Here is a 26,086-nt window from a genome sequence, read left to right on the forward strand (position 1 = left end):
AGAAAATGATGTGTTGGATGCAGAGGCTGGTGGGGTGAAAGGTAAGTACAAGGGGAACTCTATCCTTGGTCTGTGTGTGGGAAGGGATTGTGAAAGCAGAACTACAGGACACAGAGAACGCAGGAGAGGGATCCATCTATGTCAGCTGGCGGGAAACAATGTTTTCTAAAGACTGAGGACATATCAGATGTCCTAGAATGGAAAGCTTTACCTTGGGAGCAGATACGGCGGAGACGGAAACATTTTGAATAGCGGATGGCATCTTTGCCAGAGGCATGTCGTAGTCCAGATATCTGTGGTAGTCAGTGGGTGTACAGTAGACATCAGTCAATAGTCTGTCAGAGATAGTCATAAATAGTGGTACTTTTGTAGTACTTTTGTGATAATTTGGAAGTTTTGATTTGATGGTTTTATTTATGTTATTTTGTTCATACATTAAACTTTCAAAACTTATGGTCATGCTTGGGTTTGGTTGGTCTGACTTCTAATGCACGTCTTTAAAAATAAATTTTAAAATGATATGCTAAGTCTATCCTTGCAGAATAAATTCTATCTGATCTGAATTGGCTGAACACAAATTGGAATGTATTATTCATTACATAATACCCATTTTCCACTGGGTTTCAGAGTATCCTATTTGATAATGTCTTCTCATGCTATTGAAATGTTTCCAGATGTATGATCAGCATATTTGAAGTCTGGAGATTCCTAATGCTGATACATAGATGTAAAAGTGAGAGGCAATAAGTTACCTTAAAACATATTGTCATTGTTTCATTCAAAATCCATAGATTATGAAGAAAGGAGGGAGAGAGAAAACAGGGAATTATAGACTGATTAGCCATACATCGGTAGTGGTAAAGATGCTTGAGTCGATTGTTAAAGATGTTATAGCAGTGCATTTGGAAAGCAGTGACAGGATCGATCAGTCAGCATGGATTTACGAAGGGGAAATCATGCTTGACTAATCTTCTGGAATTTTTTGAGGATGTAACAAGTAGAATTGATAAGGGAGAACCAGTGGATGTGGCCTATCTGGACTTTCAAAAAGCCGTTGACAAGGTCCCACAAAAGAGATTAGTGTGCAAAATTAGAGCACGGTATTGGGGGTAGGGTATTGATATGGATAGAGATGTTTGGCAGACAGTGAGCACAGAGTGGGAATTAACAGGTCCTTCTCAGAATGGCATGCAGTGTCTAGTGGGGTGCCACAAAGCTCGGTGCTGGGACCCCAGTTATTTACAATATATATTAACGATTTAGACGAGGGAATTAACATGTGACATCTCCAAGTTTGCGGATGCCACAAATCTGGGTGACAGCGTGAGCTGCCATGAGGATGCTATGAGGCTGCAGGGTGACTTGGATAGGTTGGGTGAGTGGGCAGATGCATGGCAAATGCAGTATAATGTGGATAAATGTGAGGTTATCCACTTTGGTGGCAAGAACAGGAAGGCAAATTATTATATGAATGGTGTCAGATTAGGAAAAGGGGAAGTGCAACAAGACCTGGGTGTGCTTATACATCAGTCACTGAAAGAAAGCATGCAGGTACAGCAGGCAGTGAAGAAAGCTAATGGCATGTTGGCCTTCATTGCGAGAGGATTTGAGTTTAGGAGCAAGGAGGTCCTACTGCAGTTGTACAGAGCACTGGTGAGACCATTGTGTGCAATTTTGGTCTAATTTGAGGAAGGACATTATTGCTGTTGATGGAGTGCAGCATAGGTTCACCAGGTTAATTTCCGGGATGGCGGGACTGACATATGATGAAAGAATGGGTCAACTGGGCTTGTATTCACTGGCATTTAGATGGATGCGAGGGGATCTTATAGAAACATATAAAATTCTTAAAGGATTGGACAGGCTAGTTGCTGGAAAAATGTTCCCGATGTTGAGGGGGTCCAGAACCAGGGGTCACAGTTTAAGAATAAGGGGTAGGCCATTTAGGACTGAGATGAGGAAAAACTTCTTCACACAGAGAGTTGTGAATCTGTGGAATTCTCTGCCACAAAAGGCAGTGGAGGCCTATTCATTGGATGTTTTCAAGAGAGAGTCAGATTCAGTTCTTAGGGCTAAAGGAATCAAATGATATGGGGAAAAAGCAGGAAGGGGGAACTGACTTTAGATGATCATCCATGATCATATTGAATGGTGGTGCTGGCTCGAAGGGCCGAATGGCCTACTCCTTCACCTATTTATTCTATGTTTCTATTACAATCACTGGAAAATTTGCAATAAATGACTAAAGAGGTTTGTGAACTCTTCACAGCCCATAGCCATATCCCATGTTCACAGCCCATAGATTGCAGTGAAATACAATTATATGGCCAAATACTGAGTTACCAAACCTATTTGTGATATATCACATTTAGCAAGATGTTCCACACAACATAGACCATGTCTTAAGTGTGAAGGCAGGACTTTGACTTCTCATTGCTGTATTGTCTAAGCATATCTAGGCTGATCATTAAGGTCTCATTTACACTAATCCCCCAGTCTAGATGAAGGGTCTTAACCTGAAACTTCAACTGCCCATTTCTCTCCATATATGCTGAATGACCTGCTAAGTTTCTCCAGTTGCCTGTTTCTCCTGTTTTTGTTGTAAATTTCAGCATCTGAATTCTCTTGTGCCTCTACTAATTCTGTTTTAGTCTCCCCACATTCTCAGTAACTCTCTGGAGATTCTGTAAGTTGCTTACACACTTAGGGCAATTTACAATGGTTAATTAACCTACCAACCCAAATGTCTTTGATTGTGGCAATAAACAGGAGCACGTGGTGGAAACTCATGTGGCCACAGGGAGAGCATGCCAAGTCCCTACAGATACAGATGCAGGATCAAACATGGACCACTCAAGCTGTGAGACAAAAACTCTACTATTGTTCACCATTGTGCCAATGCTATCACGGGAAAATAAATCTTTAACAAGTAGATTGGTGAGGTTGAGGTCAAATAGGTTTATCATTTGTATAGGTTCTTTCATCACCTGTCATAGACTAATTCTAGCAGCTATGTATTTAGGACTCAGCCTGTTTTGTTGCTACTGGGCTAATCTTGGTGATAGGCATCCAGAGTACACATTGTGTTCTTGCTACTCACTGCTTCACTGAATTTGGGAAAATTTGCTGAAAAGTGTGACTTCATTTATATGACTATATCAGCCTATTGCTGCACTGGCCCGCTAGGCATCGCTTAATATTTTCCTACTTGCTGCTTGACATTTGTAAGGAGAACTGCAATGAGGAATTACTTGGAGAATCAAGGCTAATGTCCAGTCTTGTGATTGATGTTCAATTTTAATCAAATTGTGCTCAGATGTAGCTCAGAAATGTGCTCAGAAATCTGGTAGTCCATTTTAGAGGACTGAACTACATGGGTCTGGGTCTGGAGTCACATGCAGGCCCAATCCGGTATGGGTTGTATTGAACATTGGTAGATTGGTACACATGGAAGATTGTCTTGATATTTTTCATCACTTGGCAGGATCCCAGTGATAGTGAATTTAGTCTGGCACCTGTGAACAGGATTATATCTGAATTGCATTCTGTCTGATTTTCTTGGCACTGGAAAGGGCTTTCCTTGCTTTGAATTCATATCTTTGTCATTTATTTGAGATAAATAATGTAAAATCAATGGAATTGTAGGTTTGAATTGAGTTCTTGCATATTGATAAAAAGCAAATTTGTCGTCAAATATTGACGTCTACCACTACAATGTAAGTTATGGCGAGATTAATTTATCTTAATTATGAAATTTAGCAAATTAATTGGATATTATAAAATTAAAACGGCATATTCCAGTCATGATTCAGGGTTTAAACCTAAAACAGTGACAATCCCTTAGCCGACAAAATGCTGCTTCACTTTCTGAGTTCCTCCATCATTTGATTTTGTTGCTCTGGATTCCAGCATCTGCAGTCTCTTGTGTCTGACATATTCCATCCTGAGTTCATTATTTCCACACACTGGACCCTGTAAGTAATCTTCAAAGGCCTTACTTCATTTGGGCTCCACTGAATTAATTTACTTTGCTTTTTGGAAATTGTTATTTTGAAACAAAGATTACAAGGAATAAATAAATTGCTGTTTGGTAATAGATCCCCTTTTGCTCCGTTTTGTTAGCCCCTGCTCACCCATATTAGTTTTATAACCTTTTATTGCCAAATCTGACAAATTTTAAGCATCTTAATTAGCTGTTCTCTTAAAACTGCTATGATATAAGATGCCATCAGCAGCATCAGATACTGAATCCCAGTTGGGAAATCTCAAACAACTATCTCCCCTCTGTTGTGAAACGCTGCAGCACTATTAACAGCATTTTCCCAAATAATTGAACAATAATTAAATCACCAGGTCATACTGCTTTATCCTTGGATAGTAGAAATCTTATTTACTAATCTGAATGCAAAGCAAAATCAATAAAAGATTATTTGCTGAAAATATTGGCGAATTGAATTTTCTCATTAGCAATGCTGATGTTGTTTTTAAACATTATCTAAGAAGATATTGATATGATAAATAAAGAATTCTGAACCAGTTCTCCTTCCGTGCCCTGTGGTCTACTCTGGCTGTGATGCTCTGGCACCAGCAGGACCTCGCTTTGACTTTCCCGCAACTTCGGGCCTCACTCACCCAGACCTGCAACAGACCCCAACTATACTTCATCCAACGGCAGATTCACGTCTACAACAAACAATTCCTTGCCCACTTGGACTCGCCCGGCTCCAGACCGCTCCTACCACTGACACTCCGCGACTCGACCGCCTGCAGGCCCCGGGCCCCAAAGCTAGCCCGCGCCGCCTGCCTGAAAACCACCAGGCCCAGTCCCGCAACGCCATCTTTGCAACGAAGAGCAGCACCAACACTCACCACCTCCCTGACCGATCTCAGGCCCAGACCACCGAAGGCGCCGCCGTCGCCAACCTCCATGTGGCCTCTGTCTCCAACCTTCACCTACTCACTGATGACGCCGAACCGCGCTGCCTCCCCGGGACTGCCGACTATCGCCGTCTCATCGGGACCGCCGACCCTCGCCAACTCACCGGCTATCCGCTGACCGGGACTTCCGCACACTGACCCGGACTCCACTCTCTGCGGGCCTCTAACAGTGACTCTACCGACCCTCGCCACTCCACTGCCCACCAGCAGGCCGGAGCCATCGCCTTACCTGAGTCCTAGGCTTAGCACTGGGCCTGAAGTCTCCACGCTGCAGACTTTCACACCATGGAGTCTGACTGTGCTGGGTCCTAGTGCTCCCCCCCCAACACAGGGAACCTCAGTGGTTGTTCCACTGGGTCTTCCCCTTCCCCCTCCAAACATGTGACCCCAGCTCTTCCCCACCCACACTATAGTCCTCATACCCCCTTCCTCCCTGACCACCCCCCACCAGACATCACCTCGGCCTCAGTCCACTCACCTGCCTTCCTCCAGCCTCAACCTCCATCCTTGCCATGTGTTCACCATCACCCCTGACCTCCTTGGGGACGCCGTCGAGTATGGCTGCCCAGCCTGCAGCTGTCCGTCCTTTTGCCCTTTTTTTTATTTTTTAGTATGTTAAAAAGTTTCGTTTTGGAGGTCTAATCTTTTTTATGTGGGGATGGGGTGGGGGGGAGGGGGAAACTGCATTTCTCAGTCCCTTCCAGGTCGGAGATGCGGCTTTTCTCCGAGCCGTATCTTCGCCCCTTCCTCACGGCCTACCAATGGGGCTGGAGCGCCGTTTCCTGCCAGGACTGGCCAGAGCTACAGCTTCGGCGGCGGTGCAGTGCTGAAGCACCATCACGGAGCGGGCGATGCCTTACCTGGGTCGCCATGTGATAAGATCCGGAGTGCTGAGACTGCCAACTCCAACATCGCAGAGCTGTGGTCGAGGAGCATCCAGCTGCGGCGGCGCTGACTTTCAAACACCGCGGAGCCTGGGATCTCTCGCCGAGATTGCCCGTGTCAGAGCTCCGACCAGCGCGGCCTGTGGATTTCGGGACCGCGGTCTCTGGCAGCAAACGGCCGGTCCAGATACTCCAAGCCGCTGAAGAGTGTTCTCCCGACACCGGAGCTCCATCATCCGGCAAGAGGGCCTGAAACATCGGGCGACCGTTGCGGCGACTGCGGAGGCCTCAAATAGGCCCCGACTATGGGGTGAACAAGAGGAAGATGACTGGACTTTGTTGCCTTCCCTCACAGTGGGAACCATTGTGGGGGATGTTTTTATGTTTTATGTTAAATTCTTCTTTAATGTGGTGTCTTACTTTTATTGGTGTGCTACAAATGGCAACTCAAATTTCACTACACCGGAAATGGTGTATGTGACAATAAATGTCCTTTGTTCTTTGTCCCCCTCTCTGATACCGAACAGTCTGTCCTCAGCAGAGGCCTCACCTTTGTTCCCCTCCGTCCCCACCTCAATGAGTTCCGTGTCTGCCACGATGTGGAGCTCTTCATCCGTCGCCTCCGCTTCCAAGCGTTTTTCCATGGGAAGGAGTCCTCACCCCCTAGTTATGACCCCTTCTCCCATCTCCAACGGACCCCCTCCTCTTGGACTCCCACTCATGGCCATCTACCTGCTTTAGACCTTTTTATTTTAAACTGCCGGCGGGACATCAACCGCCTCAACTTCTCCACTCCCCTGTCTAACCTCTCCCCCCCTAAATGTACAGCCCTCCACTCACTCTGCAACAACCCCGACTAGGTGATCAAACCTGCCGACAAGGGAGGTGCCTTGGTAGTCTGGTGAGCTGATCGCTACCGGTCTGAGGCCAGGCGCCAACTCTCGGACACCTCCTCCTACTTATCTTTGGACCATGACCCCACAGACAAGCATTACCCCACAGGCCATTATCTCAAACATCATCACTGGCTTCATCGCTTCCGGCTCCCTGCCCTCCCTAGCCTCCAACCTCATAGTTCCCCAGCCCCGCATGGCCCGATTTTACCTTTTACCCCAAAATCCACAAACCTGACTGCCCTGGCAGACCCATTGTTTCTGCTTGTTCTTGTCCAACCAAACTTATTTCGACATATCTCCACTCCACCCTATCCTATCCCTCCCTACCTATGTCCAAGACACTTCACATGCTCTTCGTCTCCTCCATGACTTCAGTTTTCCAGGCCCCCTCTCCCTCATCTTCACCATTGATGTCCAATCACCCTGCACCTCCATCCCCCATCAGGAGGGTCTTAAAGCCCTCCGTTTCTTCCTCGACCGCAGAACAAACCAATCCCCGTCTACAAATACTCTCCTCCAGCTAGCGGAGCTGGTCCTTACCCTCAACAACTTTTCCTTTGACTACTCCCATTTCCTTCTATGCCTGCCTCTTTGTCGGGTACGTCGAACAATCCTTGTTCGAGGCGTACCATGGCCCTATCCCCGAACTCTACCTCCACTACATTGACAACTGCATTGGTGCTACCTCCTGCACCCATGCAGAACTCACTGACTTCATCCATTTCACCACTAACTTCCATCTGGCACTCATATTTACCTGGACCATTACCGATATCTCCCTACCTGTTCTAGACTCTAACCTCACCATCTCCATCGCAGGTAACAGACTACTGACTGACATCTACTACAAACCCACTGACTCCCATGGCTATCTGGACTACACTTCTTCCCACCCTGTTTCCTGTAAGGACTCTATCCCCTACTCCCAATTCCTCCGTTTACACCGCATCTGCACCCAGGGTGAGGTGTTCCACACCAGGGCATCAGAGATGTCCTCATTCTTCAGGGAACGGGGGTTCCCCTCTTCGACTATAGATGAGGTTCTCACCAGGGTCTCCTCTATATCCCGTAGTTCCGCTATCACTCCCCATCCCCCCACTCGTAAAAAAGGACAGTCCCCCTTGTCCTCACCATCCTCCCTACCAGCCTTCACATACAACAGATAATCCTCCGACATTTCCGCCACCTCCAACGGAATCCTACCATTGGCCACATCTTCCCATCTCCTACCCTGTCTGCTTTCCGCAGAGACCGCACCCTCCGTAACTCCTTGGTCAATTCGTCCCTTCCCACCCAAACCACCCCCTCCCCTGGTACTTTCCCTTGCAACCACAGGAAATGCTACACTTGCCGCTTTACCTTCCCCCTCAACTCCATCCAAAGACCCAAGCAGTCTTTCCAGGTGAGGTGGAGATTCACCTGCACCTCCTCCAACCTCATCTATTGCATCCGCTGTTCTAGGTGTCAACTGTTTTACATCGGTGAGACCAAGCGCAGGCTTGGTGATCGCTTCGCCCAACACCTCTGCTCAGTTCGCATTAACCAACCTGATCTCCCGGTGGCTCAGCACTTCAACTCCCCCTCCCATTCCGAAACCAACCGGCCTCCTCCATGGCCTGAGTGAGTCCCACCGCAAATTGGAGGAGCAGCACCTCATATTTTGCTTGGGTAGTTTACACCCCAGCAGTATGAACATTGGCCTCCAATTTCAGGTAGTCCCTGCTTTCTCCCTCCTTCCCCTCCCCTTCCCAGCTCTCCCACAACCTACTGTCTCCGCCTCGTCCTTTCTTCTTCCCACCCTCACTCCCACCTCCCCTTCAGTCTGAAGAAGGGCCTTGACCCGAAACGATTTTCCAGCATCTGCAGTTCCTTCTTAGAAATAGAGAGTGCAGGTTTAAGGTGAGAAGGGAGAAATTTAAATGAGATCTGAGGGGTATAATTTTCACACGGAGAGTGGCGAATATCTGGATCGCGCTGCCAGAGGAAGTGGTGGAGCCAGGTACAATTACACCATTTAAAATGTATTTAGATAGGAAATGCAAAGCCTAATGCAAAGCCTACAGACTTAATGCAGGCTAATGAGATTAATGTAGATCGGCATCATGGTCAGCATGGATGAGGTGGGTAGACAGACTTGTTTCTGTGTTGCAGAATTAAGGTCTCACAACAACAACCAGAATTAGTTCACTCATGTGAATGCATAGCATATCAATTGATATATGTATATATCCACTCTTCTATGTAAATTTCTGTTGTCTTTCATTAATCATATTCAAGACAGTCAAGTTGTATTTACTTAAATATGGAATATATGTATTATGTGGTTGGAGTATCAATTACTAGTTAATGTAGATTCTTCTAATACAAAATAGTTTAATATCAAATGTTTCAGAACGTTATTACAGATTTAAAAAGACAATCACATTATCTGAGCAGCTGTCAGCATCAATTGCAGTGTATCTATATTTAAATTCAATGACTACCTCCAAAAAACAGTTCTCTTCCTGAAGTAATGAAATTGAATGTATTACTGCCAACTTCTCAGACAAATCCACTATTTCTTTTTTGTCATCTTGGCCACTACAAGTTTCCAATATAAATTGCAATTGAATTCAGTCAAAACTTCCACCACCATTCAAAGCTACTGCTATTATTAAAATCCATTCCAGGAATTAAGATTGTCTTTCCCACGAAAATGACTTGCTGACCTCTTTATTTCTACTGCATCACATCAAAATTAATTGATCATTTACTTTTATACTTTATTTGAATATAATTGTCAAGCAATTTCTCAGCAACAAATCCATTTTTAACTGAAGAGAGCAGCTGAAGTTCCAAAGATTAAGCTTATCACCATTCACAATGTCAAAGCTAGCAGCATGAAGTTAATAGTATTTCAAGCAACTTATTAGTTCTATAATTTTGAACAATTGTAAGTGCAACATGTTATCTAAAGTTGTTATTTAGAATTTTAAGATTTGACTTAACGCAGTAATTCAATTTAATTTATTGTCACATGTACAGAGGTACAGTGAAAAGCTTTTGTTGCATGCTAACCAGTCAGCAGAAAGACAATACATGATCATAATCGAACCATTTACAGTGTAAGTGACGAATGTTTAGTGCACGGTAAAACCAGCAAAGTCCGGTCAAGGATAGTCCAAGGGACATCAATGATGTAGATAGTAGTTCAGCACTGTCCTCTGGTTGTGGTAGGATGATTCAGTTGCCTGATTACAGCTGGGAAGAAACTGTCCCCGAATCTGGTGGTGTGCAGTATGACACTTCTATACTTTTTGCCTGATGGGAGAAGGGAGAAGAAGGAGTGGCCAGGGTGCGACTCATCCTTGATTATGTTGCTTGCCTTGCCGAGGCAGCGTGAGGTATAAATGTAGTCAATAGAAGGGAAGTTAGTTTGTGTGATAGTCTGGGTTACATCCACAATTCGCTGCAATTTCTTGCAGTCATGGACGGAGCTGTTCTCAAGCCAGGCTGTAATGATAAAATGCTTTCCATGGTGCATCTGTAGAAGCTGGTGAGAGTTGTAGGGGACATGCCAAACTTCCAAAGCCTTCTAAGGAAGTCTTGACTCACTTATCAGGAACTGATAAGATGAATACATTGTTGGTTTGAGACAGTCTTGTTTTTTAAAAAAAATTAGCACACAATAATATTGGGCTGAGATCAAAACATGTTGTTTACCAGATCCCATCCATTTTCCAACAGCAAAATATGTTAACAAATATCCTGATTCATTGTAGAGTATTTTGTTGTCGAAAATCTGAAGCAAAATGGTTGTGCTACCTACTAAATGAAAGGTCAGAACTTACGATTTTGCAGCATATTAGGAGGTTATTCGACCAATTCACCCAGGCAGCTGGACCAGTCCATACCATCCCATTTCACTGCTCTTCATTCTTACCCTTCTATTTTATGCCTTTAAAAGTGAAATAATGACTGCTGTCTCACAAGAATTTTGAGATAAAGCATACTCTTTTATTATAATAAATATATGTGAAATAAATGTTTCTAGCTTCCACGTACGAGCATCAGTCCACGGGTTAAGGTCAACAAATGATTTGCAAGTTAGTGGAGACAATCACTCGCCACTTTTCAAACCATTCTTAATTATACCTTTCATTTCTGGTACAGTGTGCTCCTGAAAGTTCATAATTAATTTTTGTTCAAATTAATCAGATTACCTCATAATTCCATTAAAATGGCACAAATCTTTATTGTACAATTGGGCTATGATTTTGTTTTCCTGGGAATTAATATTAAATAGCAAATATTTTAAATTTCAATTCTCTCCATACAAAAGTGCTGGAGAAAACCAAGTGGTAGCACAAAAGTGCTGGAGAAACTCAGAGGGTGCAACAGCATCTATGGAGCGAAGGAAATAGGCAACGTTTATGCCCGAAACGTTGCCTATTTCCTTCGCTCCATAGATGCTGCTGCACCTGCTGAGTTTCTCCAGCACTTTTGACAACTCTCTATTTCTAGACTCCCGTGCTCTGGGAAGTAGACACTTGACTATCAATCCTGTCTTTCGCCCTCATAATTTTATAACTCTCCATATGGTCACCCTTGAGCCTCCAACATTCCAGTGAGAATAAACCCAGTTTATTTAATTTCTCCTTATAGGTGGTGAAAATGCTGTGAAGTGTAAAAAAATATTCAGATGTTTCTTAATAATGGAGGCTCCTCAGATATTCATGGTAGGGGATTCTTGTTGAAAATCATCACGACCTGGCATGAATATTATTTGCTACTTAATAACCCATGCCTGAATTATCGAGCACCTTTACAGTATATGCATATTTTATGATGTAGGGTCAAATTGAAGCATATGAGGGGAGTCCACGCAGTCACAGGGAGAACATGAAGACTCCTTGTCAGAGATTGTGTTTGAATTGGAGCAGTGAGGAGCCATGTTACCTGCTACTGTGCAAGTCGAAGCAGATTCATGGAGACATGCAGCACAGAAATGGGCTCTTCCGCCCATGGTCTGTTCATCAACCACATATCTATACTAATCTCATTCTTTTTTCTTCCTGCATTTCCATCAATTTCCCCTCCCCATGCAATTCTCCTGCTAACTATATATATTCAGAGCAATTCACAGTGTCCAATTAACCTACCAACTTGCATGCTTTTGGGATAATTAATATGTTAAAAACTACACAATCACATAGATAATGGTTAATGTTAGCCAGTGTGGATTTGTTTGGCTTTTTTGTGAACATACGAACCAAACTTAAGAAATAGAAGAACGGGGTAGGCTATTCAATTCATCATGTCTGTCCCGCCAAGCAATAAGATCATACTAATATTCTATCTCTGTGTCACTTTTCTGGACTAACCTCCTATGCCTTGATTTTTTATTATTTATCATTCTGTGTCTTGAATTTATACAGTGTCTGAGTCTCCACAGCCTTCATGGGTCAGGAATTCAAAAGATCCACCTCCTTGAATTTTCTTCTCATCTTTGTCCTGACTGGCTTATTTTGAAACAATTACAAATGTGGCAGCATCGCAGACACATAGACTCAGAAAATACACAAAAACATAAATTATTCTTAAGTTACATATAAATTCAGCAAGACAATAAAAAAAGAGAACAGCCATGCAAATAAGCAAGAGGTTAATGCAAAACACAATAAGAAAAATGAAGTTCATGGTTGCGTAGAAGGGGTCTGTAGTGTTCCCTTGCTGAGAGGATTAAGCCCCTGTCCCAACTCCCAATGAGTTTACCCAAGAGCTCTCCCGAGTTTAAAAAAAAATCAAACTCGTGGTACTTCATCACGAGTACTTTTTTACTCGGACATTTTCACAGTGTTGAAAAAACTTCACGAGTTACCGCGTTTCCTGAGTACCTGCCATTAGCATTACGAGCCGCTCCGAGACATCCACGAGCTCCGACGTAGCCGCTACGTACATTCTACGTACTTACCACGAGATTGATTTTTTAAAAAAACTTGGGAGAGCTCTTGGGTAAACTTGCATCGTGGGACGGGGTTAGGATTGTGCCTGTCGCTTCAGTGAGTGATAGATGCAGGAAAGTAGCTGTTCCTGAACCCGGTGGCGTGAGACTTCAGTTTTCTATCCCTCTTGCCCGATGGTATGGCTTGGAAAGTGGTTATCCTTGAAGATACTGTAAATGCCACCTTCTTGAGGCAGTTGGATGCTTCTGATGGTGGGGTGCAAAGATCTTATAGCAGAGCAAGATGGGTTACTCTCACGCAAACGTGTAGTACGCTCATGGGCGGATTCATGGGTGATTATATGACTCATTTTAGCAACCTGCCCCCGCCATCTTGTTCCGCCATCTTGCTCCGCCATCTTGCTTCCGGCCAAAGATTGGATCTGCAGCGGGGAGAGGGAGCGTGGGGTCCGGGCAGCTGGAGAGGGAGTGTGGGGCCAGGGGAGAGGGAGTGTGCGGCCCGGGGCAGCGGGCGAGGGAGTGTGGGGTCCGGGGCAGAGAGGAGAGGGAGTGCGCGGCCTGGGGCAGTGGGAGAGGGAGTGTGGGGTCCGGGGCAGCGGGAGAGGGAGTGTGGGGTCCGGGGCAGAGAGGAGAGGGAGTGTGCGGCCCGGGGCAGCGAGGAGAGGGAGTGCGGGGCCAGGGGAGAGGGGCATAGGAGGGGGGGAGACTTTGTAGTGAGGGGGCAGGCGAGGGAGTGCCAGGGGGGGATAAGGCCTAGTGTGTGTGAAGTTGCGGGGAGGTTTACAATGTTTCTTATTTACAATGTTTCTTATTTAATGTCCCTTGTCTAGTCTGAAATAAAGTTCATTATTGGACTCTGGACATCCTCTTTATGAAGTCAAGGATCAGTTCCATTTCAGTTAGCATTAAGCGAGAAGCTGTTGTTGCAGCACCACTCAGCCAGGTGTTGTCTCTCTCCCCTTTACACTGGCACTTCACCAATCGTGATATGGCAAACCACAGTGGTGCTATTGGTGAATTTAGCATAGCATATGATGAGCGCTTGACAGCACTAGGCCTCAATTCACTGAAGTTTAGAAGGTTAAGGGGGGGGGGGGGGGACTCATTAAAACTTACAGAATAATGAAAGGCATACTGTAGATAGAGTGGATGTAGAAAGGATGTTTCCGCTAGTGGGAGAGTCTATGACCAGAATTAAAGGGAGCTCTTTTAGAAAGGAGGTGAGGAAGAACTTCTTTAGTCGGAGGGCAGTTAATCTGTGGAACTCATTGCCACAGAGGGTTGTGGAGGCCAAGTCAGTGGATATTTTAAAGGCAGAGATAAAAAATGTTTTGATTAGAACTGGCGTCAAGGGTGGGGAGAAGGCAGGAAAATGGGATTAGGAGGCAGAGATCAGCCACCATTGAATGGCGGAGCAGACTCGATGGGCCGAATGGCCTAATTCTACTGCTATAAATTGTGAACTTGTGTATTTATAGACAGCCTTAGACCTGTATTTACAACATGTTAGCGCTTGTGACATTGAGGTAGTATACAGAAACAGATTAAGAATTTATTATTAAATTGAAAGCAGAGAATGTTTCTGATATTAATGTAGATTTTACTCTAGAACTGCTTGGCAAGAGGAGCAGTTAGTTCTGGAGTCTTCACTTTTATATCCAAGATATTTTCAGGATCAGAGTTTTTATTTTATTTTATTTTTATTGACAGTTCAGTCACTCAAGCCTGATGTGCTGGCAGCTCACTCACGGCTGGAGGGCTGTCAGTTAACTCACGGCTATTCCTTGAAATTCCATTTCAAGCGGGGTGCAAAGCCACCAAATTCTGAAGAAGGGTTTCGGCCCAAAACGTCGCCTATTTCCTTCGCTCCATAGATGCTGCTGCACCCGCTGAGTTTCCCCAGCAATTTTGTGTACCACCAAATTCAAATGCTGTTTCCTACCATTTCAAGCAGGTTGCAAGGTCATCAAATTCATGTGCAGTTTCATACCACTTCAAGCAGGGTGCAAGGCCACCAAATTCAAGTGCAGTTTCATACCACTTAATGCAGGGTGCAAGGCCACTAAATTCAAGTGTTTAAGAAGGAACTGCAGATGCTGGAAAATCCAAAACCCTTCTTCAGACGGGTTTCGGCCTGAAACGTTGCCTATTTCCTTCGCTCCATAGATGCTGCTGCACCCGCTGAGTTTCTCCAGCATTTTTGTGTACCACTAAATTCAAGTGCAGTTTCCTACCACTTCAAGGAGGGTGCAGGGCTACCAAACTCAAGTGCAGTTTCCAACCACTTCAAGCAGGGTGCAAGGCCACCATATTCAAGTGCAGTTTCATACCACTTCATGCAGGGTGCAAGGCCACCAAATTCAAGTACAGTTTCCTACCACTTCAAGGAGGGTGCAGGGTCACCAAACTCAAGTGCAGTTTCCAACCACTTCAAGCAGGATGCAGGGCCACCAAATTCAAGTGCAGATTCATGCCACTTCAAGCAGGGTGCAAGGCCACAAAATTCAAGTGCAGTTTCATGCCACTTCAAGCAGGGTGCAAGGCCCCCAAATTCAAGTTATTTACTTCAAACCAACCACCATTTGCAGTGCTTTATTTCAAACCAACCACCATTTGCAGTGCTTTATATCAAACCAACCACCACCAACCACCATTTCCTGTGCTTTATTTCAAACCAACCACCACCAACCATTTGCTGTGCTTTATTTCAAACCAACCACATTTTCATTTTCAAACCACATTAAGGGCATTCAAGGTCAGCAAAACCACACTCACAGTTTAGTAGACATGTGTTCAGTGTTATTCACAGCTGAGACTGAGAGACGTGACCCTTTCATTCCCCGATCTTGCAGAGACTGACTGAGGCACTCAACACTTCCGAGTTTTATAGTCCCTCTGGAGAGAGAATCTCAACATTTTTTAAACAGGAATAACTCTTTTATTTTTCATCGATGGGAAAAATCCTCTTGTCCTGCGCAGCGGAGGAGGACTCTGAGTAAGATGGCCAAGAAATCACAGCCGTAAGTGGCAGCGTTTTTTCTAAAATCAATATACAGAACACCAGGAAGTGGTCAAGATCAGACTTTTAGTAATATAGATCACAAACAACAGAGGTCCCGGCACAGATTCCTGTGGAACTTCAATAACCACATACATTCAGCTTGAATAATGCTTCCACCACGGCTCTGTGTCTTTTATTAATAAGCCAGTTCTGAGACAATACTACCAAGTACTGTGAATCCTGTACACCTTAATTTTCTGGATCAGCCGACTATGGGCGACCATCAAATTCCTTACTAAAATCCATGTAGATAACATCCACTGCCGTACCCTTATCAACAATCTTCATTACCTCCTCAAAAAATTCAATCAACTTAGTAAGACATGGTTTGGCAGGTACAAATCGATGCCGACTCTCCATGCATTTCCAAATGGGAGTAAATCCTATCTAAAAAAATAATCTTCCTAACCTCCATACTGCTGACGTGAGCCTCACTGGCTATAATTCCCTGGATTATTTCTACAACTCCCTTCTTAAAGAAATAAATAACATTAGCTACTCTCCAATCCCTCAGGACCTGACCAGTGGCTAGAAAAGATGCAAAGATTTTCATCAAGGTTCCTTTAATCTCCTCTCTAGACTTTCTCAATAACCTGGTATAGATGCCTTCAGGATATGGTGATTTATTCACCTTAATGTGAATAAATCCCCAAAATTCACCTAGATTCACTATCCCTAAAATGCTCTTCCACTGAACATTAGATACCTGGCCAGGTTTGTTCCCACCACAAGGTCCAGTATGTTCCCTTCTCAAGTTCACATACGGTTTCAAAAACTCTCTTCAATAGACCTACCAAATTCTGCCCCATATAAGCCTTTAGCACTGAGCAAGTTGTGGCCAATTTTGCAGAAGTTAAGGTCACCCACTGGGATAACTCATCTATTGCATCCACTGCTCTAGGTGTCAGCTGTACATCGGTTAGACCAAATGTAGGCTTGGTAATCGCTTCACCCAACACCTCTGCTCAGTTCGCAATAACCAACCTGATCTCCCGGTGGCTCAGCATTTCAACTCCCCCTCCCATTCTGAATCCAACCTTTCTGTCCTGGGCCTCCTACATGGCCAGAGTGAGGCCCACCGTAAATTGGAGGAGCAGCACATCATACTTCGCTTGGGTAGTTTACACCGCAGCGCTATGAACATTGACTTCTTCAATTTCAGGTAGTCCTGGCTTTTTCCCTCTTTCCCCTCCCCTTCCCAGCTCTCCTACAGCTCACTGGCTCCGCCGCTTCCTTTCTTCTCCCCCCCCCCCAACCCCACATCAGTTTGAAGAAGGGTCTTGACCTAAAACGTCACCTATTCCTTTGTTCCATAGATGCTGCCTTACCCGCTGAGTTTCTCCAGCATTTTTGTCTACCACTCTGTTGCTTTAGCATCTTTACATTGCTACTCTCCAGTCCTCTGGGACCTTGCCTGAGGCTAGCGAAAATGCAGAGATCTTTCCCAAGGCTCCTTTAATCTCCTCTCTTGTACTGGGATAGATCCCGTCAGGTCCTGGGGCTTTATCCACCGTAATGCTCTTCAATGGCGACAGCATCATCTACTTTATCTCAAACTCCCCTTGCATTATTGTAATCTCCACACTGATCTCACTGTTCTCCTTGGTGAAAACAGATGCAATGTATTTGTTTAGTACCTCGCATATATTCTTTGACTTCAAGCATGAATTCCCTCTTTAACCTTGAGCGGTCCTATCTTCTCTCTGGTTACCCTCTTGTTATTAATGTCGGCATAAAAAGCCTTGGGAGTTTCCTTTGACCGACTCACCAAAGCCATTTTATTGCCCCTTTAGCCTCTGATTTCATCTTTATAAACCTTACATGCACTTTTTTTTCTTTTTGACCAAATATAAACCTCTTTGGTCATCCTCATGGTGTACATGGTGTTCCCTTACCTTGCCATCCTCATCCCTCTCCTTACTGGAACATGCCAGTCCTGAACTTTGATCAATTGGCCGTTGAAGGACTCCCACATGGCAGAGGCCGATTTACCCAATAACAACTGTTCCTAATTTACTCTCCCAAGCTCCTGCCTAAAAACTTTGTAATCTGCCTTTGCCCATTTAATACCTTCCCCTAAGGTCCAGACCTATCCCTATTGCAAACAATCTTAAAACCTATGGAGTTGTGATCACAATCCCCAAATCCACTGAGACACTGGTCATGAGGCCAGGCTCATTTCCCAACACAAAGTCCAGTACAGTCACTCCTTGGATTGGACTGTCCACATACTGTTTTAGGAAACCCTCTGGGATGCATCTAACAAATTCTGCCCCATTTAATCCTTTTGCACCAAATAGGTGTGGGAGTAAATGGGAATGTGGTGGTAAGTGTAAAGGAGAGCAGAGTCCACATCTATAGAACTAGGGCAGACCAATAGAGCTGTGTGTGATTATTTGAAATAACTAAGGAAAGGGGTTATTAAATTGAAACATTCATTGAGATCATTTGAACATTAATTTAATGCCAATTGGATCCAGGTAGTGAAGCTGTAATTTGTAAGGGACAGAACATGGTCTTAATTAGTACAGATTATTGCATTACCTATCTGAGGAACATTAAACTCTCAAGCACAGCATTACTATGAAATATAAAGAACCACTAGCTTAGAACTTGGAGGATATTTTCTCACTTGTGAATAGTCAATGCTAATTGTTGACACTTGCCATGGTCAATGATGAACTGCAGTTACTGTGAACGTGTTGATTGCATACCGTTTTTCTCTTAGGATGATTTTCAGTTGCTAAAAAAGCCTGTAGCCAGATTTATGGGTTATCATGACAGATTTTCATTCTTCATGTGTATATGTCAGATTTCTGGGAATTTTTATAGTGTGTCAGATTGGAATCAAGTTATGGTCATCGATTTGGACAGGTCCCAAATGATCATTATAAACAAATGATCACAACATGTAAGAATAATAGTCCGATAATGTCTTGCTGTCAAATCAAAAGCTGGAGCTTCGAGCAGAGCAGTGCTGAGCTGTGTTAATTCTCAGTAAACAGTGTTATTTAACAGCTGACAAGAGCTGAGAGCAGCATCTTACATTTAACTCTAAATTAATTTTGAAAGCTATGATTTGCCACTAAGCACAGAAAGGGACAAAGTTCATGCTTGCTTTATTTGTACTTGCCACCAGGTGCATACTTGGTTCATTAAATGCTGTGGGTCTTTGTTTTCTCTGCAATAGTTGAGGAGATTTAAACAGTTGGTTGGCCATCAGCCAAAGCTATGAAGTGCTGCTCAATTTCTTTTTTCTTTTAGGCTACCTCTGGTATTTGAAAACTTGAGCATGGTTTAAAAATACACTAAACAATCAATGGAGAGTTGTTTTAAATCTAATCAATGACTTTTTGATGATCAGGAATTGAGATTCGCAAGCTATTCAATATTTATTTGTTATTAATTAACTCCATTGACTTTCATCTTTTTGAAATTATTCCCCGTAAATGTTTGGCTCAATAATATGACACACTGTATTTGGGTAGTATGGACCCGGGTTATGTACATTTTAATATTTACTAGACCAAGTGGGACCTGTTGGGTCCCGTTCTGCCAACGCAATATTCCACCACTCATCCATAGCCCCCAACTGCGCAGGCATGGCTGAGGGGGTTCCCGCTGTGACGGCAGAGATCCTGTTGTGACCCGAGTCACAGAAACCCTCCCCAACTTTGCCTAGCCATTATGACAACCCCCCCCCCCAACTGCGCCTCGCCATCCCTCTTCCTACCCCTATCCTCCTCCATCCCCCCTCATCCCCCAGCACTCCATCCCCCTCCTCATCACCCTCCCTCTTCTTTCCCATGTCCTCCTCTCCTCCCCCACTCCCTCCCTCACCTCTCCTTTCCACTATCCTCAGTCATTCCCTCCCTCCCACCATAACACCTTTCCCCTCCCTACCCCGTCCTCTCCCTCTATCCCCCCTCCTCCCCCACTCTCCCTCCTCATCTCCCCCACTTTCCCCTCCCTCTCCCTTCCTACCTCCTCCTCTCCCTCAATCCCCCCCAAACTCCCTCCTCACCTCCGCAGGATCTCGATGTAAACCTGCCGGCCCCGTGTTCTCCAGCAGGGCAGCGATTAAGTTGTACTTGAGGCAGGGGGCTGTCGGGGTGGTGAGCATCCTGGAGCCGGGTGAGCGGGAGGCTTGAGGCAGGGGCTGTTGGGGGGGGGGTGGTGAGCGACCTGGAGCCGGAGGAGGAGGAGGGCTTAAGGTGGGGGGTTTCGGGGTGGGGGTGGTGCGAGCATCCTGGAGCCGGAGGAGGAGGAGGAGGGCTTGAGGTGGGGGTGGTCGTGACAATGATAGAGAGGTTTAGGGAATTATAGGCTGGTGAGCTTCATGTCAGTGGTAGGAAAGCTATCGGAGAGATTATTAAGGTTATGATTTACTCACTTTTAGAAGAGAATTGTCTAATTAGGGCCACTCAGCAAGGCTTTGTCCAGGGCAACTCATGCTTTACCAACATGATTTAGGTTTTTGTGGAGATGAAGAAGGTAGCTGATGAGGATAGGGCAGTGACTGTCGTCTATATGAACTTTAGTAGGGGATTTAAAAAGGTCCCCAATGGTAGGCTAATCCAAAAGATTAAATTGTACGGAGCCATGACTTTGAAGTGTGGATTCAGTTGCTTTTGCATAGAAGACAGAGGATAGTGTTGTAAGGTGTCTGGCTGGAGGTATGTGCCTCGTGGTGTTGACATGGATCAATACTGTACCTTCTGCTGTTTGCGATATATAATTGACTTGGCTGAAAATGTTGGTAAGTAAGTTTGCAGATTACTCAAGAATTGGCGGAGTTGCCAACAGTGAGGATGGTGTGAAAGGATACAGCAGGATATAACTCAGTTCCAGATATAGGTGGAAAAATAGCAGTTTGAGTTAAATCTGAGCATTTATGAGGTTTTGCACTTTGGGAGGTCAAATGTAAGGAGAAACTATATAGCTAATGACAAGAGTCTTAACACCATGGATGTACAGAGAGATCTTGAGATCTAAGTCCATAGCTCCCTGAAGGCCACAACACAAGTAGATAAAGAGATTAAAAAGTTGTATGGTGTGCTTGCCTCCATTAGTCGAGGCATTGAGCAGAAGTTAGGAAGTCGTATTGCAGCTTTATAAAACTTTGAGGAGGCTATATTTGGAATATTGTGTGCAGTTCTGGTGTCCCTATTACTGAAAGGATATAAAGGCATTGGAGAGGGTGAGCAGATGTTTACCAAGATTCTCTCTGGATTCACTATAAGGAGAGGTTGGATAAACCTAGATTGTTTCCTCTAGACATCAGAGGCTGGGAGGAGACCTTTTAGATGTTTATAAAATGATGAGAGGCATCGACAGGTTAGAAAATCGGAACCTATTTCCCAAGGTAGCACTGTTAAATTCTAGAGGGCATATAAGACCACAGAGAAAAAAATTAAAGGAGATGTGCGGGGCAAGTTTTTTATTATGGATCTATTTATTTACTCATCTATTTATTATGGGTAGGTGCTATAGACCTGCACGGGAAGGTAGACGCTCCCACCCCCACGAGTCTTGGGCAGATGGGGCATGTCAGCCTGAGAAGGTAGTCCATCTAGAAGAGGGAAAACTCTGATTTAAAACCTCCATGGCCTTGTGGCCATATCCAGTCATGGAAAAGGCTCCAGGAGTAAACCTCAAGAAAATCCAGAGTCCCTCAGGCAGTTCGTTGTTGTCGCCAACCTCGCCCTGGCAGCTCCTGCGACGGTGCTGGTGTCAAACTGTAATGGCCCTGCTGTTCCTTTGCGTCGATCAGTGACGTGGAGAGGGGGGACGTGCTGCATGGGCAACAGCCTGTCCCCCATATGACATCGCACAGGCTTTCATCCAACAAACTAGGATGCATCACACATGGACAGTCATGACTGAGGGGGGTCTACTACTATTTATTTATTTATTTATTTATTTATTTGTTTATCTATTTATCTATTTTATTTATTTATTTATTATTATTTATTATGTATGGAATACGCTGCCAGAGGTGTTGAGGTAACAGATGAGATAGAAGTGTTTATGGAGCTTTTAGATAGGCACAGGACTATGGAAAGAATGGAGGAATATGGATCATGTGCAGGTTGAAGGGAGTTTAATTCGGCATCATTTTTGACACAGACATCCTAGGCCAAAGGGCCTGTGCATGTTGCACTCTGCTTTGTTCTATGTCTTCTATTATTTTTTTGGTGACTATTTCTTATTGATTACTTCATATATATCATATTGTACAGCTTCTAATTATACAATCATATTGACAGCTTCTAATTATGTTCCTTCCAAGAAATGGAAACAGTTTATCTGTATCCACTGTTAAAATACTTCATCGTTTTTCAAACCTCCATCAAATAACCACTTTCAAGAGAAAAGAGACCATTTACCCTTCAGTGATACGAATTATCTCTAAAGTTTATCTCAGAAAAGAATTGGTTGTATTTTGATACCTCACCCATTTTCATTTCTGCTTTTATTCTTCTAAATTTTCTCTTCACCTTTCCCAGTGTTTCTATAGTTTTTCTTCAATTTACAAATGTTTAGTTGATGAATTTTCAATATTACAATATTATTCTCTGAAGCTGAGGAGTGGGTATCTTTAATTCGTGAAGCTATACTCCATAATAATGATTACTGCACCACTCTCTGAGCAGAGAAATACACTGCATTGAACTACCCACGCTATGATTTGTCCAACCTTATCGATTTACAAAATTTCATTTAATGAAATATTTTCTCAGAACAAATCAATAAATCAAGTCCACAAAGAATTATATATTTGTTAATTAGATCACCTCTCATCCTTTTGATCTCAAGACAGCATTGATCCAATCTGCTTAATCTCTCCTCTTGGGATGCCCAGGAGAATTTATTCCTTCTAGGAATTAATGTGGTAAACCTTGCACTCCCTCAATGATGATTACATACTTCCTTAGATAGCGAAGCTAGTTGTACACAATATTCCAGGTTCAGTCACACAAGGGGCACATATAATTGTAGTATGTAGTGGAGAGATTTATTTTAATTCCCCATTGGCTTCATTTTTATCAGATCTCCTTGAAGAAATGTCAAAAATTGCAGCAGGATCTTGATTGTTGGGCACGTGGGCTGAGGAATGGTTGATGGAACTTAATATAGAGAAATACGAGGTGTTGCATTAGGGAAGTTATATGGGCAGGACCTACACAGTGAATGGTAGGTAAAGCTCTGGGGAGTGTTGTGCAGCGGGGGATCTAGGAGTGCAGGTACATAATTCGTTGAAAGTGCCACTACAGGTAGATTGGGTGGTCAAAAAGGCTTTTTGTACATTGGCCTTCATCAGTCAGTGTATTGAGTATAGAAGTTGGGAGGTCATGTTGCAGTTATACAAGACATTGGTGAGGCTGTATTTAGAGTATTGTGTTCCGTTTTGGGCTCCATGTTATAGGAAAGATGTTGTGAAGCTAAAAAGGGTGCAGGGAAAATTCACGAGGATGTTGCCAGGACTCGAGGGCCTGACCCATAGGGAAAGGTTAAGCAGGCTAGGACTATTCCTTGGAGCGCAGAAGGATGACGGATGGTCTTACGGAGGTGTACAAAATCATGAGAGGAATTGATCAGGTAGACACACAGAGTCTCTTGCACAAAGTAGGGGATTCAAGAACCAGAGGACATAGGTTTAAGATGAAGGAGGAATGATTTAATAGGAACCTGAGGAGTAACGTTTTCACACAGAGGGTGGCGGGTGTATGGAACGAGTTGCCAGAAGAGGTAGTTGAGGCAGATAGTATCGTGACGTTTAAGAAACATTTGGACAAGTACATGGATAGGGCAGGTTTAGAGGGATATGAGCCAAATGCAGGCAAGTGGGACTAGTGTAGATGGGACATGTTGGTTGGTGTGAGCAAGTTGGGCTGAAGGGCCGGTTTTCACACTGTATGACTCAATGACTATGACATACTTGGTCAAATGCTGCCTTGATTTCAAGGGCAATCAGTCTCAAATTTAATTCACATGTTTAATCGATAATTTTTTATTATTAATGTTTAATGTTTTATGTGTTATTCCAAACTGTCACTGAATGTCATGTTGTCACTTGCAGGCGGAGCACCAAGGCAAATTCCTTATATGTGAATACTTGGCCAATAAACATTCATTCATTCATTCATTCATTCATTCATTCATTCATTCATTCATTCATTCAGTCATTCATTCATTCATTCATTCATTCATTCATTCATTCATTCAGTCATTCATTCATTCATTCATTCATTCATTCATTCATTCATTCATTCAAATTAAATGATTTGCCCATATTTTGATTAAATATATAAATGCCACCTGTACTAAGTTGACCTACTTGATGAGGTAGGTCATCCAGATAATAGAATGATAAGTACATAAATTCATGTCAGTGGAGCAGAATTAGGGTCCAACCCATTGAGTCTACTCCACCATTTAATCATGGCTGATCTACCTTTCCCTATCCACCCCATTCTCCTGCCTTCTCCCTGTAACCTTTAACACCCATACTAATCAAATGCCTGTCAATATCTATATCTATATAACTAAAAGTCTCATCTTGACCACTTCCTGTCTGCGCTGTATATTGATTTTAGAAAAAATGCTACCCTATATCGCTATTATTTTGGGCCATCTTACTCACAGTCCTCCTCCGCTGAGGCAGCCTGAGGATTTTTCCGATCGATGAAAAATAAAAAAGTTATGAGTGTTAAAAAAATCTTAGATCAGCTGATTGGTCCTCTTGCCTGTCAATCACCATGATGAAGGTAACGCCCCTTCTGGGGGGGGCGGGGCAGAACTTTTAAACCCTGGTTGCCTGGACGTGAGTCAGTCACTCTGGAAGATTGCGAGGGAGAGGCCACAACTGTGATTCTAAGCTGTGAATCAAATGAAATGTGAGTCTGCAATGTACTTGCAATAAATGATTTGTTAGCCGTTAATGACAATGCCATGAGTTGTATGGCCTGCCCTGTACATGAGACTGCAATGCAAAATGGAAATGAAATGACAATGCCATGAGTTGTTTGGCCTGCCCTGTGCTTGAGACTGCAATGCAAAATGGAAATGAAATGGCAATGCCATAAGTTGTTTGGCCTGCCCTGTGCTTGAGACTGCAGTGCAAAATGGAAATGAAATGACAATGCCATGAAATGTTTGGCCAGCCCTGTGCTTGAGACAGCAATGCAAAATGAAATTGAAATGACAATGCCATGAGTTGTTTGGCCTGCCCTATGCTTGAGACTGCAATGCAAAATGGAAATGAAATGACAATGCCATGAGTTGTTTGGCCTGCCTTGTGCTTGAGACTGCAATGCAAAATGGAAATGAAATGACAATGCCATGAGTTGTTTGGCCTGCCCTGTGCTTGAGACTGCAATGCAAAATGGTAATGAAATGACAATGCCATGAGTTGTTTGGCCTGCCCTATGCTTGAGACTGCAATGCAAAATGGAAATGAAATGACAATGCCATGAGTTGTTTGGCCTGCCCTGTGCTTGAGACTGCAATGCAAAATGGAAATGAAATGACAATGCCATGAGTTGTTTGGCCTGCCTTGTGCTTGAGACTGCAATGCAAAATGGAAATGAAATGACAATGCCATGAGTTGTTTGGCCTGCCCTGTGCTTGAGACTGCAATGCAAAATGGAAATGAAATGACAATGCCATGAGTTGTTTGGCCTGCCCTGTGCTTGAAATGGCAATGCAAAAATGGAAATGGAAATGAAATGAAATGAGTTGTTTGGCCTGCCCTGTTCTTGAAATGGAAATGGAATTTAAATGGAAAGATTTGTTTGGCCTGCCTGAAACAATAAATTTCGGCCCACAAGGCCTCTATTAGCCAAGAAACCAGTCCCTTTTACCCAAAATGCCCGTATTAGCCGTAGGAGCATATTGGCCCAAAAGGCCCTTGCCCGGCCAGGAAAAGTCCAGAAAAATTCACTGAGATTTCACTCAGATTTTGTTTAAAGAGCCCCTTCGACCCATGAGGCCTGGACTAGCCCAGGAGGAGTCCTTTCACCTCATCAGTAAGTATTCCCCCTGCAAGTATTAAACCTCACCCCAGTATTTTTCTACCTCCCTTCATTGGCTCCCTGTGAGATCCAGGCCAGGATAGACTTTCCTCCATCATTGTTGTGATCTGCAGAAAAAGATGAAAAATGTCTAAAATTGATTCTGCACCCTCTCCCCCATCTCACTCACAGTCTCTCACCTGTTTTGAGCAGGATTTCTGGCCGTTTCTGAGGTGCCAGCCCACCAGGCCTGAGTGACCGAGCTGCCAGCCCAATAATCCATTTGGCCCACAATATCCATACCAGCTCTCTGGTAACCAGTCCCTTTGTCCCACAACACCCATACT

The 26,086-nt window shown here is 43.9% G+C and overlaps 1 protein-coding gene and 1 long non-coding RNA gene across 3 annotated transcripts in view; both read left to right on the top strand.

The window, feature by feature from the left end:
• c15h10orf90 (chromosome 15 C10orf90 homolog) overlaps positions 1-26,086 on the top strand; it is a 169,756-nt gene that overhangs the window by 27,386 nt on the left and 116,284 nt on the right. The window lies entirely within an intron of this gene.
• LOC116981054 overlaps positions 8,135-26,086 on the top strand; it is a 30,312-nt gene continuing 12,360 nt past the window's right edge. Inside the window, exons 1-2 of one of the 2 annotated variants that reach the window (XR_004414154.1) lie at positions 8,135-8,188; positions 16,632-16,718. This is a non-coding gene — a long non-coding RNA (uncharacterized LOC116981054). Of the gene's footprint in view, positions 8,189-16,604; positions 16,719-26,086 lie in introns of those variants that run through there. The other variant, XR_004414153.1, reaches the window with a different exon arrangement.

This window comes from Amblyraja radiata, chromosome 15 (assembly GCF_010909765.2).
Source record: "Amblyraja radiata isolate CabotCenter1 chromosome 15, sAmbRad1.1.pri, whole genome shotgun sequence".
In the NCBI taxonomy this organism is placed as follows: domain Eukaryota; kingdom Metazoa; phylum Chordata; class Chondrichthyes; order Rajiformes; family Rajidae; genus Amblyraja; species Amblyraja radiata.